Source organism: Clytia hemisphaerica, unplaced genomic scaffold (genome assembly GCF_902728285.1).
Source record: "Clytia hemisphaerica strain Z4C2 unplaced genomic scaffold, Clytia hemisphaerica genome assembly, whole genome shotgun sequence".
NCBI classification, from domain to species: Eukaryota; Metazoa; Cnidaria; class Hydrozoa; order Leptothecata; family Clytiidae; genus Clytia; species Clytia hemisphaerica.
In genome coordinates, this window is record NW_027104410.1 from 4,577 (window position 1) to 21,908 (window position 17,332).

At 35.8% G+C, this 17,332-nt stretch overlaps 22 non-coding genes across 22 annotated transcripts; 21 read left to right on the plus strand and 1 right to left on the minus strand.

Annotated features, from left to right (window-relative positions):
• The first annotated feature begins 201 nt into the window (after positions 1 to 201).
• Trnaq-cug (transfer RNA glutamine (anticodon CUG)) lies at positions 202 to 273 on the plus strand. Its single transcript has one exon. It is a non-coding gene; the product is annotated as a tRNA-Gln (tRNA).
• A 388-nt stretch (positions 274 to 661) lies between these two features.
• On the plus strand, positions 662 to 733 carry Trnaq-cug (transfer RNA glutamine (anticodon CUG)). Its single transcript has one exon. It is a non-coding gene; the product is annotated as a tRNA-Gln (tRNA).
• Positions 734 to 4,318: 3,585 nt separating this feature from the next.
• On the plus strand, positions 4,319 to 4,390 carry Trnaq-cug (transfer RNA glutamine (anticodon CUG)). Its single transcript has one exon. It is a non-coding gene; the product is annotated as a tRNA-Gln (tRNA).
• A 668-nt stretch (positions 4,391 to 5,058) lies between these two features.
• On the minus strand, positions 5,059 to 5,131 carry Trnar-ccu (transfer RNA arginine (anticodon CCU)). Its single transcript has one exon. It is a non-coding gene; the product is annotated as a tRNA-Arg (tRNA).
• A 2,395-nt stretch (positions 5,132 to 7,526) lies between these two features.
• On the plus strand, positions 7,527 to 7,598 carry Trnaq-cug (transfer RNA glutamine (anticodon CUG)). The gene has a single exon. It is a non-coding gene; the product is annotated as a tRNA-Gln (tRNA).
• Positions 7,599 to 7,985: 387 nt separating this feature from the next.
• On the plus strand, positions 7,986 to 8,057 carry Trnaq-cug (transfer RNA glutamine (anticodon CUG)). Its single transcript has one exon. It is a non-coding gene; the product is annotated as a tRNA-Gln (tRNA).
• A 386-nt stretch (positions 8,058 to 8,443) lies between these two features.
• Positions 8,444 to 8,515, plus strand: Trnaq-cug (transfer RNA glutamine (anticodon CUG)). The gene has a single exon. It is a non-coding gene; the product is annotated as a tRNA-Gln (tRNA).
• An 846-nt stretch (positions 8,516 to 9,361) lies between these two features.
• Positions 9,362 to 9,433, plus strand: Trnaq-cug (transfer RNA glutamine (anticodon CUG)). Its single transcript has one exon. It is a non-coding gene; the product is annotated as a tRNA-Gln (tRNA).
• Positions 9,434 to 9,820: 387 nt separating this feature from the next.
• Trnaq-cug (transfer RNA glutamine (anticodon CUG)) lies at positions 9,821 to 9,892 on the plus strand. Its single transcript has one exon. It is a non-coding gene; the product is annotated as a tRNA-Gln (tRNA).
• A 385-nt stretch (positions 9,893 to 10,277) lies between these two features.
• Trnaq-cug (transfer RNA glutamine (anticodon CUG)) lies at positions 10,278 to 10,349 on the plus strand. Its single transcript has one exon. It is a non-coding gene; the product is annotated as a tRNA-Gln (tRNA).
• A 387-nt stretch (positions 10,350 to 10,736) lies between these two features.
• Trnaq-cug (transfer RNA glutamine (anticodon CUG)) lies at positions 10,737 to 10,808 on the plus strand. Its single transcript has one exon. It is a non-coding gene; the product is annotated as a tRNA-Gln (tRNA).
• Positions 10,809 to 11,192: 384 nt separating this feature from the next.
• On the plus strand, positions 11,193 to 11,264 carry Trnaq-cug (transfer RNA glutamine (anticodon CUG)). Its single transcript has one exon. It is a non-coding gene; the product is annotated as a tRNA-Gln (tRNA).
• Positions 11,265 to 11,650: 386 nt separating this feature from the next.
• Trnaq-cug (transfer RNA glutamine (anticodon CUG)) lies at positions 11,651 to 11,722 on the plus strand. The gene has a single exon. It is a non-coding gene; the product is annotated as a tRNA-Gln (tRNA).
• Positions 11,723 to 12,106: 384 nt separating this feature from the next.
• Positions 12,107 to 12,178, plus strand: Trnaq-cug (transfer RNA glutamine (anticodon CUG)). The gene has a single exon. It is a non-coding gene; the product is annotated as a tRNA-Gln (tRNA).
• Positions 12,179 to 12,565: 387 nt separating this feature from the next.
• Positions 12,566 to 12,637, plus strand: Trnaq-cug (transfer RNA glutamine (anticodon CUG)). Its single transcript has one exon. It is a non-coding gene; the product is annotated as a tRNA-Gln (tRNA).
• Positions 12,638 to 13,020: 383 nt separating this feature from the next.
• On the plus strand, positions 13,021 to 13,092 carry Trnaq-cug (transfer RNA glutamine (anticodon CUG)). Its single transcript has one exon. It is a non-coding gene; the product is annotated as a tRNA-Gln (tRNA).
• Positions 13,093 to 13,939: 847 nt separating this feature from the next.
• Trnaq-cug (transfer RNA glutamine (anticodon CUG)) lies at positions 13,940 to 14,011 on the plus strand. Its single transcript has one exon. It is a non-coding gene; the product is annotated as a tRNA-Gln (tRNA).
• Positions 14,012 to 14,396: 385 nt separating this feature from the next.
• Positions 14,397 to 14,468, plus strand: Trnaq-cug (transfer RNA glutamine (anticodon CUG)). Its single transcript has one exon. It is a non-coding gene; the product is annotated as a tRNA-Gln (tRNA).
• A 388-nt stretch (positions 14,469 to 14,856) lies between these two features.
• On the plus strand, positions 14,857 to 14,928 carry Trnaq-cug (transfer RNA glutamine (anticodon CUG)). The gene has a single exon. It is a non-coding gene; the product is annotated as a tRNA-Gln (tRNA).
• An 845-nt stretch (positions 14,929 to 15,773) lies between these two features.
• Positions 15,774 to 15,845, plus strand: Trnaq-cug (transfer RNA glutamine (anticodon CUG)). The gene has a single exon. It is a non-coding gene; the product is annotated as a tRNA-Gln (tRNA).
• A 386-nt stretch (positions 15,846 to 16,231) lies between these two features.
• Trnaq-cug (transfer RNA glutamine (anticodon CUG)) lies at positions 16,232 to 16,303 on the plus strand. The gene has a single exon. It is a non-coding gene; the product is annotated as a tRNA-Gln (tRNA).
• Positions 16,304 to 16,691: 388 nt separating this feature from the next.
• On the plus strand, positions 16,692 to 16,763 carry Trnaq-cug (transfer RNA glutamine (anticodon CUG)). The gene has a single exon. It is a non-coding gene; the product is annotated as a tRNA-Gln (tRNA).
• Positions 16,764 to 17,332: the final 569 nt, after the last annotated feature.

A 17,332-nucleotide genomic window follows, 5' to 3' on the forward strand; every position in this document is an offset into this window, starting at 1 on the left:
AGAAATCAACGTCTCTTTAATCATCACGTGTCAACACCTCTGATGGGACTCAAACCCAAAATCCCCGACTTAGGAAGCCGATGCCTAATCCATTAGGCCAAAGAAGCTTATAAAGCATTTCTAATTGATTTTAAAAAGATGCTACATTAAAATAATCATATCTTTAAATAATTACTATCATTGCTTTTAATATTGTAGAATGGTTCCATGGTGTAATGGTTAGCACTACAGACTCTGAATCTGGCGATTCAAGTTCAAGTCTTGGTGGAACCTAAGATAAGCCGTTAGATTTGACAAAACGAAATAAAAAATTGACTACAGAGATTTTCAAATGATATCGTGATAATGAAATCTTTTAGCTACGGAGTTTTTGCTAAATAAAGTGATAGCAACTCAATTTCTATGCCAGAAACCTGATGTCTGTCGATTGTAGATGCATTTATTGCAAATTTACATTGACACAAATCAACGTCTCTTTAATCATCACGTGTCAACACCTCTGATGGGAATCGAACCCACAATCCCTGACTTAGGAGGCCGATGCCTTATCCATTAGGCCACACAGGCTTATAAAGCATTGTGAATTGATTTTAAAAATATGGTACATTAAAATAATCATATCTTTAAATAATTACTATCATTGCTTTTAAAATTGTAGAATGGTTCCATGGTGTAATGGTTAGCACTCCAGACTCTGAATCTGGCGATCAGAGTTCAAGTCCCGGTGGAACCTAAGATAAGCCGTTAGATTTCAATAAACCAAATAAAAATTTGATTTAAGAGACTTTCAAATGATTTCGCGATAATGGAATCTTTCAGCTACGGAGTTTTTACTAAATAATGTGTTAACAATTCAATTTCTATGCCAGAAACCTGATGTCTGTCGATTGTAGATGCATTTATTGCAAAGTTACATCGACACAAATCTACTTCTCTTTAATCATCACGTGTCAACACCTCTGATGGGACTCGAACCCACAATCCCCGACTTAGGAGGCCGATGCCTTATCCATTAGGCCACGGAGGCTTATGAAGCATTCTCAATTGATTTTAAAAAAATGCTTCATTAAAATAATCTTATCTTTAAATAATTACTATCATTGCTTTTAACATTGTTGTATGGTTCCATAGTGTAATGGTTAGCACTCCAGATTCTGAATCTGTCGATCCAAGTTCAACTCTCGGTGGAACCTAAGATAAGCCGATAGATTTCACCAAACCAAATAAAAAATTGACTGAAGAGATTTTCAAATGATATCATGATAATGAAATCCTTCAGCTACGTTGTTTTTGCTAAATAATATGTTAAATATTCAATTTTCGATACCAGAAACCTGATGTCTGTCGATTGTAGATGCATTTATTGCAAATTTACATCGACACAAATCAACGTCTCATTAATCATCACGTGTCAGCACCTCTGATGGGACTCGAACCCACAATCCCCGACTTAGGAGGCCGATGCCTCATCCATTAGGCCACAGAGGCTTATGAAGCTTTTCGAATTGATTTAAAAAATAATCATATCTTTAAATAATTACTATCATTGCTTTTAACATTGTATTATGGTTATATGGTGTAATGGTTAGCACTCCAGACTCTGAACCTGGTGATCCAAGTTCAAATCCCGGTGGAACCTAAGATAAGCCGTTAGATTTCACCAAACCAAATAAAAAATTGACTAAAGAGATTTTCAAATAATATCATGATAATGAAATCCTTCAGCTACGTTGATTTTGCTAAATAATATGGTAAAAAATCAGTTTTCTATGCCAGGAACCTGATGTCTGTCGATTGTAGATGCATTTATTGCAAATTTACATCGACACAAATCAACGTCTCTTTAATCATCACGTGTCAACACCTCTGATGGGACTCAAACCCACAATCCCCGACTTAGGAGGCCGATGCCTCATCCATTAGGCTACAGAGGCTTATGAAGCTTTTCGAATTGATTTAAAAAATAATCATATCTTTAAATAATTACTATCATTGCTTTTAACATTGTATTATGGTTCCATGGTGTAATGGTTAGCACTCCAGACTCTATATCTGGCGATCCGAGTTCAAATCTCGGTGGAACCTAAGATAAGCCGTTAGATTTCACAAAACCAAATAAAAAATTGACTAAAGAGATTTTCAAATGATATCATGTTAATGAAATCTTTCAGCTACGTTGTTTTTGCTAAATAATGTGTTAAAAATTCAGTTTTCTATGCAAGAAACCTGATGTCTGTCGATTGTAGATGCATTTATTGCAAATTTATATCGACACAAATCAACGTATCTTTAATCATCACGTGTCAACACCTCTGATGGGACTCAAACCCAAAATCCCCGACTTAGGAAGCCGATGCTTAATCCATTAGGCCAAAGAAGCTTATAAAGCATTTCTAATTGATTTTAAAAAGATGCTACATTAAAATAATCATATCTTTAAAAAATTACTATCATTGCTTTTAATATAGTAGAATGGTTCCATGGTGTAATGGTTAGCACTGCAGACTCTGAATCTGGCGATTCAAGTTCAAGTCTTGGTGGAACCTAAGATAAGCCGTTAGATTTCACAAAACCAAATAAAAAATTGACTACAGAGATTTTCAAATGATATCATGATAATGAAATCCTTCAGCTACGTTGTTTTTGCGAAATAATGTGTTAAAAATTCAATTTTCAAGGCCAGAAACCTGATGTCTGTCGATTGTAAATGCATTTATTGCAAATTTACATCGACACAAATCAACGTCTCTTTAATCATAACGTGTCAACACCTCTGATGGGACTCGAACCCACAATCCCCGACTTAGGAGGCCAATGCCTTATCCATTAGGCCACATAGGCTTATGAAGCATTTTGAATTGATTTTAAAAAGATGCTACATTAAAATAATCATATCTTTAAAACATTAATATCATTGCCTTTAACATTGTATTATGGTTCCATGGTGTAATGTTTAGCAATCCAGACTCTGAATCTGGCGATTCGAGTTCAAGTCTCGGTGGAAGCTAAGATAAGCCGTTAGATTTAACCAAACCAAATAAAAAATTGACTAAAGAGATTTTCAAATGATATCATGATAATGAAATCCTTCAGCTACGTGGTTTTTGCGAAATAATGTGTTAAAAATTCAATTTTCAAGGCCAGAAACCTGATGTCTGTCGATTGTAGATGCATTTATTGCAAATTTACATTGACACAAATCAACGTCTCTTTAATCATCACGTGTCAACACCTCTGATGGGACTCCAACCCACAATCCCCGACTTAGGAGGCCAATGCCTTATCCATTAGGCAGCATAGGCTTATGAAGCATTTTGAATTGATTTTAAAAAGATGCTACATTAAAATAATCATATCTTTAAAACATTAATATCATTGCCTTTAACATTGTATTATGGTTCCATGGTGTAATGTTTAGCAATCCAGACTCTGAATCTGGCGATTCGAGTTCAAGTCTCGGTGGAAGCTAAAATAAGCCGTTAGGTTTAACCAAACAAAATAAAAACTTGACTAAAGAGATTTTCAAATGATATCATGATAATGAAATCCTTCAACTACGTTGGTTTTGCTAAATAATGTGTTAAAAATTCCATTTCCTATGCAAGAAACCTGATGTCTGTCGATTGTAGATGCATTCATTGAAAATTTACATCGAAACTAATCAACGTCTCTTTAATCATCACGTGTCAACACCTCTGATGGGACTCGAACCCATAATCCTCGAATTAGTAGGCCGATGCTTTATCCATTAGGCCACGGAGGCTTATAAAGCATTGTGAATTGATTAGAAAAAGATACTACATTAAAATAATCATATCTTTAAATAATTACTACCATTGCTTTTAACATGGTATTATGGTTCAATGGTGTAATGGTTAGCACTCCAGACTCTGAGTCTGTTGATCCGAGTTCAAGTCTCGGTAAAACCTAACATAAGCCGCTAGATTTCACAAAACCAAATAAAAAATTGACTAAAGAGATTTTCAAATGATATCATTATAATGAAATCGTTCAGCTACGTTGTTTTTGCTAAATAATGTGTTAAAAATTCAATTTTCTATGCCAGAAACCTGATGTCTGTCGATTGTAGATGCATTTATTGCAAATTTACTTCGACACAAATCAATGTCTCTTTAATCAACACGTGTCAACACCTCTGCTGGGACTCGAACCCATAATCCCCGACCTAAGAAGCCGATGCCTTATCCATTAGGCCACGGAGGCTTATAAAGCATTGTGAATTGATTTGAAAAAGATACTACATTAAAATAATCATAACTTTAAAACATTACTATCATTGCTTTTAACATTGTAGTATGGTTCCATGGTGTAATGGTTAGCACTCCAGACTCTGAATCTGGCGATCAGAGTTCAAGTCTCGTTGGAACCTAAGATAAGCCGTTAGATTTCAACAAACCAAATAAAAATTTGACTAAAGAGACTTTCAAATGATATCGCGATAATGAAATCTTTCAGCTACGTTGTTTTTGCTAAATAATATGTTAAATATTCAATTTTCGATACCAGAAACCTGATGTCTGTCGATTGTAGATGCATTTATTGCAAATTTTCATCGACACAAATCAACGTCTCTTTAATCATCACCTGTCAACACCTCTGATGGGACTCGAACCCACAATCCCCGACTTAGGAGGCCAATGCCTCATCCATTAGGCCACAGAGGCTTATGAACCTTAACGAATTGATTTAAAAAATAATCATATCTTTAAATAATTACTATCATTGCTTTTAACATTGTATTATGGTTCTATGGTGAAATGGTTAGCACTCTAGACTCTGAATCTGGTGATCCGAGTTCAAGTCTCAGTAAAACCTAAGATAAGCCGTTAGATTTCACAAAACCAAATAAAAAATTGACTAAAGAGATTTTCAAATGATATCATGATAATGAAATCTTTCAGCTACGTTGTTTTTGCTAAATAATGTGTTAAAAATTCAGTTTCCTATGCCAGAAACCTGATGTCTGTCGATTGTAGATGCATTTATTGCAAATTTACATCGACACGAATCAATATTTCTTTAATCATCACGTGTCAACACCTCTGATGGGACTCGAACCCACAATCCCCGACTTAGGAGGCCGATGCCTTATCCATTAGGCCACAGAGGCTTATAAAGTATTTCTAATTGATTTTAAAAAGATGCTACATTAAAATAATCATATCTTTAAATAATTACAATCATTGCTTTTAATATTGTAGAATGGTTCCATGGTGTAATGTTTAGCTCTCAAGACTCTTTATCCGGCTATCCGAGTTCAAGTCTCGGTGGAACCTAAGATAAGCCGTTAGATTTCACCAAACCAAATAAAAAATTGACTAAAGAGGTTTTCAAATGATATCACGATAATTAAAACTTTCAGCTACGTTGTTATTGTTAAATAATGTGTTAAAAATTCAATTTTCTATGCCAGAAACCTGATGTCTGCCAATTTTAGATGCATTTATCTCAAATTTACATCGACACAAGTCAACGTCACTTTAATCATCACGTGTCAACACCTCTGATGGGTCTTGAACCCACAATCCCCGACCTAGGAGGCCAATGCCTTATCCATTAGGCCACATAGGCTCATGAAGCATTTTGAATTGGTTTTAAAAAGATGCTACATTAAAATAATCATATCTTTAAAACATTAATATCATTGCCTTTAACATTGTATTATGGTTCCATGGTGTAATGGTTAGCAATCCAGACTCTGAATCTGGCGATCCGAGTTCAAGTTTCGGTGGAACATAAGATAAGCCGTTAGATTTCACAAAACCAAATAAAAAATTGACTACAGAGATTTTCAAATGATATCGTGATAATGAAATCTTTCAGCTACGGAGTTTTTGCTAAATAATGTGTTAGCAATTCAATTTCTATGCCAGAAACCTGATGTCTGTCTATTGTAGATGCATTTATTGCAAATTTACATTGACAAAAATCAACGTCTCTTTGATCATCACGTGTCAACACCTCTGATGGGACTCAAACCCACACTCCCCGACTTAGGAGGCCGATACCTTATCCATTAGGCCACAAAGGCTTATAAAGCATTGTGAATTGATTTATAAAAGATGCTACATTAAAAGAATCATAGTTTTAAATGATTACTATCATTGCTTTTTAACATTGTAGTATGGTTCCACGGTGTAATGGTTAGCACTCCAGACTCTGAATCTAGCAATCCGAGTACAAGTCTCGGTGGAACCTAAAAAGCCGTTGAATTTCACCAAAACAAATAAAAAATTGACTAAAGAGAGTTTTAAATGATATCGCAATAGTGAAATCTTTCAGCTACGGAGTTTTTGCTAAATAGTGTGTTTAACGATTCAATTTCTAAGCAAGAAACCTAATGTCTGTAGATTGTATATGCATTTATTGCAAATTTACATCGACACAAATGAACATCTCTTTAATCATCGCGTGTCAACACCTCTGATGGGACTCGAACCCACAATCCCCGACTTAGGAGGCCGATGCCTTGTCCATTAGGCCATAGAGGCTTATGAAGCGTTTCGAATTGATCTATATAAGATGCTACATTAAAATAATCATATTTTTAAATGATTACTATCATTGCTTTTTAAAATTGTAGTATGGGTCCATGATGTAATGGTTAGCACTCCAGACTCTGAATCTGGCGATCCAAGTTCAAGTCTCGGTGGAACCTAAAAAGCCGTTGAATTTCACCAAACCTAATAAAAAATTGACTAAAGAGAGTTTCAAATGATATCGCAATAGTGAAATCTTTCAGCTACGGAGTTTTTGCTAAATAGAGTGTTAACGATTCAATTTCTAAGCCAGAAACCTAATGTCTGTAGATTGTAGATGCATTTATTGCAAATTTACATCGACAAAAATGAACGTCTCTTTAATAATCACGTGTCAACACCTCTGATTGGACTCGAACCCACAATCCCCGACTTAGGAGGCCGATGCCTTGTCCATTAGGCCATAGAGGCTTATGAAGTGTTTCTAATGTTTTTATAAAAGATGCTACATTAAAATAATCATTTTTTTAAATGATTACTATCATTGCTTTTTAACATTGTAATATGATTCCATGGTGTAATGGTTAGCACTCCAGACTCTGAATCTGGCGATCCGAGTACAAGTCTCGGTGGAACCTAAAAAGCCGTTGAATTTCACCAAACCGAATAAAAAATTGAGTAAAGAGAGTTTCAAATGATATCGCAATAGTGAAATCTTTCAGCTACGGAGTTTTTGCTAAATAGTGTGTTTAACGATTCAATTTCTAAGCCAGAAACCTAATGTCTGTAGATTGTATATGCATTTATTGCAAATTTACATCAACACAAATGAACATCTCTTTAATCATCATGTGTCAACACCTCTGATGGGACTGGAACGCACAATCCCCGACTTGGGACGCCGATGCCTTATCCTTTAGGCCACAGACGCTTATAAAGTATTTCAAATTGATTTATATAAGATGCTATATTAAAATAATCATATTTTTAAACAATTACTATCATTGCTTTTTAACATTGTAGTATGGTTCCATGGTGTAATGGTTAGCACTCCAGACTCTGAATCTGGCGATCCGAGTTCAAGTCTCGGTGGAACCTAAAAAGCCGTTGAATTTTACCAAACCAAATAAAAAATTGACTAAAGAGAGTTTCAAATGATATTGCAATAGTGAAATCTTTCAGCTACGGAGTTTTTGCTAAATAGAGTGTTAACGATTCAATTTCTAAGCCAGAAACCTAATGTCTGTAGATTGTAGATGCATTTATTGCAAATTTACATCGACACAAATGAACGTCTCTTTAATCATCACGTGTCAACACCTCTGATGGGACTCGAACCCACAATCCCCGACTTAGGAGGCCAATGCCTTGTCCATTAGGCCATAGAAGCTTATGAAGCATTTCGAATTGATTTATAAAAGATGCTACATTAAAATAATCATATTTTTAAATGATTACTATCATTGCTTTTTAACATTGTAGTATGGTTCCATGGTGTAATGGTTAGCACTCCAGACTCTGAATCTGGCGATCCGAGTTCAAGTCTCGGTGGAACCTAAAAAGCCGTTGAATTTCACCAAACCAAATAAAAAATTGACTAAAGAGAGTTTCAAATGATATCGTAATAGTGAAATCTTTCAGCTACGGAGTTTCTGCTAAATAGAGTGTTGACGATTCAATTTCTAAGCCAGAAACCTAATGTCTGTAGATTGTAGATGCATTTATTGCAAATTTACATCGACACAAATGAACGTCTCTTTAATCATCGCGTTTCAACACTGGGATGGGACTCGAACCCACAATCCCCAACTTAGGAGGCCGATGCCTTATCCATTATGCCACAGAGGCTTGTGAAGCATTTCCAATTGATCTATATAAGATATTACATTAAAATAATCATATTTTTAAATGATTACTATCATTGCTTTTTAACATTGTAGTATGGCTCCATGATGTAATGGTTAGCACTCCAGACTCTGAATCTGGCGATCCGAGTTCAAGTCTCGGTGGAACCTAAAAAGCAGTTGAATTTCACCAAACCAAATAAAAAATTGACTAAAGAGAGTTTCAAATGATATTGCAATAGTGAAATCTTTCAGCTACGGAGTTTTTGCTAAATAGAGTGTTAACGATTCAATTTCTAAGCCAGAAACCTAATGTCTGTAGATTGTAGATGCATTTATTGCAAATTTACATCGACACAAATGAACGTCTCTTTAATCATCACGTGTCAACACCTCTGATTGGACTCGAACCCACAATCCCCGACTTAGGATGCCGATGTCTTGTCCATTAGGCCATAGAGGCTTATGAAACGTTTCGAATCTTTTTATAAAAGATGTTACATTAAAAAAATCATATTTTTAAATGATTACTATCAGTGCTTTTTAACATTGTAGTATGGGTCCATGATGTAATTGTTAGCACTCCAGACTCTGAATCTGGCGATCCGAGTTCAAGTCTCGGTGGAAACTAAAAAGCCGTTGAATTTCACCAAACCAAATAAAAAATTGACTAAAGAGAGATTCAAATGATATCGCAATAGTGAAATCTTTCAGCTACGGAGTTTTTGCTAAATAGAGTGTTAACGATTCAATTTCTAAGCCAGAAACCTAATGTCTGTAGATTGTAGATGCATTTATTGCAAATATACATCGACACAAATGAACGTCTCTTTAATCATCACGTGTCAACACCTCTGATGGGACTGGAACGCACAATCCCCGACTTGGGACGCCGATGCCTTATCCTTTAGGCCACAGACGCTTATAAAGTATTTCGAATTGATTTATATAAGATGCTATATTAAAATAATCATATTTTTAAATAATTACTATCATTGCTTTTTAACATTGTAGTATGGTTCCATGGTGTAATGGTTAGCACTCCAGACTCTGAATCTGGCGATCCGAGTTCAAGTCTCGGTGGAACCTAAAAAGCCGTTGAATTTTACCAAACCAAATGAAAAATTGACTAAAGAGAGTTTCAAATGATATTGCAATAGTGAAATCTTTCAGCTACGGAGTTTTTGCTAAATAGAGTGTTAACGATTCAATTTTTAAGCCAGAAACCTAATGTCTGTAGATTGTAGATGCATTTATTGCAAATTTACATCGACACAAATGAACGTCTCTTTAATCATCACTTGTCAACACCTCTGATGGGACACGAACCCACAATCCCCGACTTAGGAGGCCAATGCCTTGTCCATTAGGCCATAGAAGCTTATGAAGCATTTCGAATTGATTTATAAAAGATGCTACATTAAAATAATCATATTTTTAAATGATTACTATCATTGCTTTTTAACATTGTAGTATGGTTCCATGGTGTAATGGTTAGCAATCCAGACTCTGAATCTGGCGATCCGAGTTCAAGTCTCGGTGGAACCTAAAAAGCCGATGCATTTCACCAAACCAAATAAAAAATTGACTAAAGAGAGTTTCAAATGATATCGCAATAGTGAAATCTTTCAGCTACGGAGTTTCTGCTAAATAGAGTGTTGACGATTCAATTTCTAAGCCAGAAACCTAATGTCTGTAGATTGTGGATGCATTTATTGCAAATTTACATCGACACAAATGAACATCTCTTTAATCATCGCGTTTCAACACTGGGATGGGACTCGAACCAAAATCCCCAACTTAGGAGGCTGATGCCTTATCCATTATTCCACAGAGGCTTGTGAAGCATTTCCAATTGATCTATATAAAATGCTACATTAAAATAATCATATTTTTAAATGATTACTATCATTGCTTTTTAACATTGTAGTATGGTTCCATGGTGTAATGGTTAGCACTCCAGACTCTGAATCTGGCGATCCGAGTTCAAGTCTCGGTGGAACCTAAAAAGCCGTTGAATTTTACCAAACCAAATGAAAAATTGACTAAAGAGAGTTTCAAATGATATTGCAATAGTGAAATCTTTCAGCTACGGAGTTTTTGCTAAATAGAGTGTTAACGATTCAATTTTTAAGCCAGAAACCTAATGTCTGTAGATTGTAGATGCATTTATTGCAAATTTACATCGACACAAATGAACGTCTCTTTAATCATCACGTGTCAACACCTCTGATGGGACACGAACCCACAATCCCCGACTTAGGAGGCCAATGCCTTGTCCATTAGGCCATAGAAGCTTATGAAGCATTTCGAATTGATTTATAAAAGATGCTACATTAAAATAATCATATTTTTAAATGATTACTATCATTGCTTTTTAACATTGTAGTATGGTTCCATGGTGTAATGGTTAGCACTCCAGACTCTGAATCTGGCGATCCGAGTTCAAGTCTCGGTGGAACCTAAAAAGCCGTTGAATTTCACCAAACCAAATAAAAAATTGACTAAAGAGAGTTTCAAATGATATCGTAATAGTGAAATCTTTCAGCTACGGAGTTTTGCTAAATAGAGTGTTAACGATTCAATTTCTAAGCCAGAAACCTAATGTCTGTAGATTGTAGATGCATTTATTGCAAATTTACATCGACACAAATGAACGTCTCTTTAATCATCGCGTTTCAACACTGGGATGGGACTCGAACCCACAATCCCCAACTTAGGAGGCCGATGCCTTATCCATTAGGCCACAGAGGCTTATGAAGCATTTCCAATTGATTATATAAGATGCTACATTAAAATAATCATATTTTTAAATGATTACTATCATTGCTTTTTAACATTGTAGTATGGTTCCATGGTGTAATGGTTAGCACTCCAGACTCTGAATCTGGCGATCCGAGTTCAAGTCTCGGTGGAACCTAAAAAGCCGTTGAATTTCACCAAACCAAATAAAAAATTGACTAAAGAGAGTTTCAAATGATATGCAATAGTGAAATCTTTCAGCTACGGAGTTTTTGCTAAATAGAGTGTTAACGATTCAATTTCTAAGCCAGAAACCTAATGTCTGTAGATTGTAGATGCATTTATTGCAAATTTACATCGACACAAATGAACGTCTCTTTAATCATCACGTGTCAACACCTCTGATGGGACTCGAACCCACAATCCCCGACTTAGGAGGCCGATGCCTTGTCCATTAGGCCATAGAGGCTTATGAAGCATTTCGAATTGATTTATAAAAGATGCTACATTAAAATAATCATATTTTTAAATGATTACTATCATTGCTTTTTAACATTGTAGTATGGTTCCATGGTGTAATGGTTAGCACTCCAGACTCTGAATCTGGCGATCCGAGTTCAAGTCTCGGTGGAACCTAAAAAGCCGTTGATTTCACCAAACCAAATAAAAAATTGACTAAAGAGAGTTTCAAATGATATCGCAATAGTGAAATCTTTCAGCTACGGAGTTTTTGCTAAATAGAGTGTTAACGATTCAATTTCTAAGCCAGAAACCTAATGTCTGTAGATTGTAGATGCATTTATTGCAAATTTACATCGACACAAATGAACGTCTCTTTAATCATCGCGTGTCAACACTCTGATGGGACTCGAACCCACAATCCCCGACTTAGGAGGCCGATGCCTTATCCATTAGGCCACAGAGGCTTATGAAGCATTTCGAATTGATTTATAAAAGATGCTACATTAAAATAATCATATTTTTAAATAATTACTATCATTGCTTTTAACATTGTAGTATGGTTCCATGGTGTAATGGTTAGCACTCCAGACTCTGAATCTGGCGATCCGAGTTCAAGTCTCGGTGGAACCTAAAAAGCCGTTGAATTTCACCAAACCGAATAAAAAATTGAGTAAAGAGAGTTTCAAATGATATCGCAATAGTGAAATCTTTCAGCTACGGAGTTTTTGCTAAATAGTGTGTTTAACGATTCAATTTCTAAGCCAGAAACCTAATGTCTGTAGATTGTAGATGCATTTATTGCAAATTTACATCGACACAAATCAACGTCTCTTTAATCATCACGTGTCAACACCTCTGATGGGACTCGAACCCACAATCCCCGACTTAGGAGGCCGATGCCTTATCCATTAGGCCATAGAAGCTTATGAAGCATTTCGAATTGATTTATAAAGATGCTACATTAAAATAATCATATTTTTAAATGATTACTATCATTGCTTTTTAACATTGTAGTATGGTTCCATGGTGTAATGGTTAGCACTCCAGACTCTGAATCTGGCGATCCGAGTTCAAGTCTCGGTGGAACCTAAAAAGCCGTTGATTTCACCAAACCAAATAAAAAATTGACTAAAGAGAGTTTCAAATGATATCGCAATAGTGAAATCTTTCAGCTACGGAGTTTCTGCTAAATAGAGTGTTAACGATTCAATTTCTAAGCCAGAAACCTAATGTCTGTAGATTGTAGATGCATTTATTGCAAATTTACATCGACACAAATGAACGTCTCTTTAATCATCGCGTTTCAACACTCTGATGGGACTCGAACCCACAATCCCCGACTTAGGAGGCCGATGCCTTATCCATTAGGCCACAGAGGCTTATGAAGCATTTCCAATTGATTATATAAGATGCTACATTAAAATAATCATATTTTAAATGATTACTATCATTGCTTTTTAACATTGTAGTATGGCCTCATGGTGTAATGGTTAGCACTCCAGACTCTGAATCTGGCGATCCGAGTTCAAGTCTCGGTGGAACCTAAAAAGCCGTTGAATTTTACCAAACCAAATAAAAAATTGACTAAAGAGAGTTTCAAATGATATCGTAATAGTGAAATCTTTCAGCTACGGAGTTTCTGCTAAATAGAGTGTTGACGAGTCAATTTCTAAGCCAGAAACCTAATGTCTGTAGATTGTAGATGCATTTATTGCAAATTTACATCGACACAAATGAACGTCTCTTTAATCATCACGTGTCAACACCTCTGATTGGACTCGAACCCACAATCCCCGACTTAGGATGCCGATGTCTTGTCCATTAGGCCATAGAGGCTTATGAAACGTTTCGAATCTTTTTATAAAAGATGTTACATTAAAAAAATCGAATTTTTAAATGATTACTATCAGTGCTTTTTAACATTGTAGTATGGTTCCATGGCGTAATGGTTAGCTTTCCAGACTCTGAATCTGGCGATCTGAGTACAAGTCTCGGTGGAACCTAAAAAGCCGTTGAATTTCACCGAACCAAATAAAAAATTGACTAAAGAGAGTTTCAAATGATATCGCAATAGTGAAATCTTTCAGCTACGGAGTTTTTGCTAAATAGTGTGTTTAACGATTCAATTTCTAAGCCAGAAACCTAATGTCTGTAGATTGTAGATGCATTTATTGCAAATTTACATCGACACAAATGAACGTCTCTTTAATCATCACGTGTCAACACCTCTGATGGGACACGAACCCACAATCCCCGACTTAGGAGGCCAATGCCTTGTCCATTAGGCCATAGAAGCTTTTGAAGCATTTCGAATTGATTTATAAAAGATGCTACATTAAAATAATCATATTTTTAAATGATTACTATCATTGCTTTTTAACATTGTAGTATGGTTCCATGGTGTAATGGTTAGCAATCCAGACTCTGAATCTGGCGATCCGAGTTCAAGTCTCGGTGGAACCTAAAAAGCCGATGCATTTCACCAAACCAAATAAAAAATTGACTAAAGAGAGTTTCAAATGATATCGCAATAGTGAAATCTTTCAGCTACGGAGTTTCTGCTAAATAGAGTGTTGACGATTCAATTTCTAAGCCAGAAACCTAATGTCTGTAGATTGTGGATGCATTTATTGCAAATTTACATCGACACAAATGAATATCTCTTTAATCATCGCGTTTCAACACTGGGATGGGACTCGAACCAAAATCCCCAACTTAGGAGGCTGATGCCTTATCCATTATGCCACAGAGGCTTGTGAAGCATTTCCAATTGATCTATATAAAATGCTACATTAAAATAATCATATTTTTAAATGATTACTATCATTGCTTTTTAACATTGTAGTATGGTTCCATGGTGTAATGGTTAGCACTCCAGACTCTGAATCTGGCGATCTGAGTACAAGTCTCGGTGGAACCTAAAAAGCAGTTGAATTTCACCAAACCAAATAAAAAATTGACTAAAGAGAGTGTCAAATGACATCTCAATAGTGAAATCTTTCAGCTACGGAGTTTTTGCTAAAGAGTGTGTTTAACGATTCAATTTCTAAGCCAGAAACCTAATGTCTGTAGATTGTAGATGCATTTATTGGAAATTTACATCGACACAAATGAACGTCTCTTTAATCATCACGTGTCAACACCTCTGATGGGACACGAACCCACAATCCCCGACTTAGGAGGCCAATGCCTTGTCCATTAGGCCATAGAAGCTTATGAAGCATTTCGAATTGATTTATAACAGATGCTACATTAAAATAATCATATTTTTAAATGATTACTATCATTGCTTTTTAACATTGTAGTATGGTTCCATGGTGTAATGGTTAGCACTCCAGACTCTGAATCTGGCAATCCGAGTTCAAGTCTCGGTGGAACCTAAAAAGCCGTTGATTTCACCAAACCAAATAAAAAATTGACTAAAGAGAGTTTCAAATGATATCGTAATAGTGAAATCTTTCAGCTACGGAGTTTCTGCTAAATAGAGTGTTGACGATTCAATTTCTAAGCCAGAAACCTAATGTCTGTAGATTGTAGATGCATTTATTGCAAATTTACATCGACACAAATGAACGTCTCTTTAATCATCGCGTTTCAACACTGGGATGGGACTCGAACCCACAATCCCCAACTTAGGAGGCCGATGCCTTATCCATTATGCCACAGAGGCTTGTGAAGCATTTCCAATTGATCTATATAAGATGCTACATTAAAATAATCATATTTTAGAATGATTACTATCATTGCTTTTTAACATTGTAGTATGGCCTCATGATGTAATGGTTAGCACTCCAGACTCTGAATTTGGTGATCCGAGTTCAAGTCTCGGTGGAACCTAAAAAGCCGTTGAATTTTACCAAACCAAATAAAAAATTGACTAAAGAGAGTTTCAAATGACATCTCAATAGTGAAATCTTTCAGCTACGGAGTTTTTGCTAAATAGTGTGTTTAACGATTCAATTTCTAAGCCAGAAACCTAATGTCTGTAGATTGTAGATGCATTTATTGCAAATTTACATCGACACAAATGAACGTCTCTTTAATCATCACGTGTCAACACCTCTGATGGGACACGAACCCACAATCCCCGACTTAGGAGGCCAATGCCTTGTCCATTAGGCCATAGAAGCTTTTGAAGCATTTCGAATTGATTTATAAAAGATGCTACATTAAAATAATCATATTTTTAAATGATTACTATCATTGCTTTTTAACATTGTAGTATGGTTCCATGGTGTAATGGTTAGCAATCCAGACTCTGAATCTGGCGATCCGAGTTCAAGTCTCGGTGGAACCTAAAAAGCCGATGCATTTCACCAAACCAAATAAAAAATTGACTAAAGAGAGTTTCAAATGATATCGCAATAGTGAAATCTTTCAGCTACGGAGTTTCTGCTAAATAGAGTGTTGACGATTCAATTTCTAAGCCAGAAACCTAATGTCTGTAGATTGTGGATGCATTTATTGCAAATTTACATCGACACAAATGAACATCTCTTTAATCATCGCGTTTCAACACTGGGATGGGACTCGAACCCACAATCCCCAACTTAGGAGGCTGATGCCTTATCCATTATGCCACAGAGGCTTGTGAAGCATTTCCAATTGATCTATATAAAATGCTACATTAAAATAATCATATTTTTAAATGATTACTATCATTGCTTTTTAACATTGTAGTATGGTTCCATGGTGTAATGGTTAGCACTCCAGACTCTGAATCTGGCGATCTGAGTACAAGTCTCGGTGGAACCTAAAAAGCAGTTGAATTTCACCAAACCAAATAAAAAATTGACTAAAGAGAGTTTCAAATGACATCTCAATAGTGAAATCTTTCAGCTACGGAGTTTTTGCTAAAAAGTGTGTTTAACGATTCAATTTCTAAGCCAGAAACCTAATGTCTGTAGATTGTAGATGCATTTATTGGAAATTTACATCGACACAAATGAACGTCTCTTTAATCATCACGTGTCAACACCTCTGATGGGACACGAACCCACAATCCCCGACTTAGGAGGCCAATGCCTTGTCCATTAGGCCATAGAAGCTTATGAAGCATTTCGAATTGATTTATAACAGATGCTACATTAAAATAATCATATTTTTAAATGATTACTATCATTGCTTTTTAACATTGTAGTATGGTTCCATGGTGTAATGGTTAGCACTCCAGACTCTGAATCTGGCAATCCGAGTTCAAGTCTCGGTGGAACCTAAAAAGCCGTTGATTTCACCAAACCAAATAAAAAATTGACTAAAGAGAGTTTCAAATGATATCGTAATAGTGAAATCTTTCAGCTACGGAGTTTCTGCTAAATAGAGTGTTGACGAGTCAATTTCTAAGCCAGAAACCTAATGTCTGTAGATTGTAGATGCATTTATTGCAAATTTACATCGACACAAATGAACGTCTCTTTAATCATCGCGTTTCAACACTGGGATGGGACTCGAACCCACAATCCCCAACTTAGAAGGCCGATGCCTTATCCATTATGCCACAGAGGCTTGTGAAGCATTTCCAATTGATCTATATAAGATGCTACATTAAAATAATCATATTTTAGAATGATTACTATCATTGCTTTTTAACATTGTAGTATGGCCTCATGATGTAATGGTTAGCACTCCAGACTCTGAATTTGGTGATCCGAGTTCAAGTCTCGGTGGAACCTAAAAAGCCGTTGAATTTTACCAAACCAAATAAAAAATTGACTAAAGAGAGTTTCAAATGATATTGCAATAGTGAAATCTTTCAGCTACGGAGTTTTCGCTAAATAGAGTGTT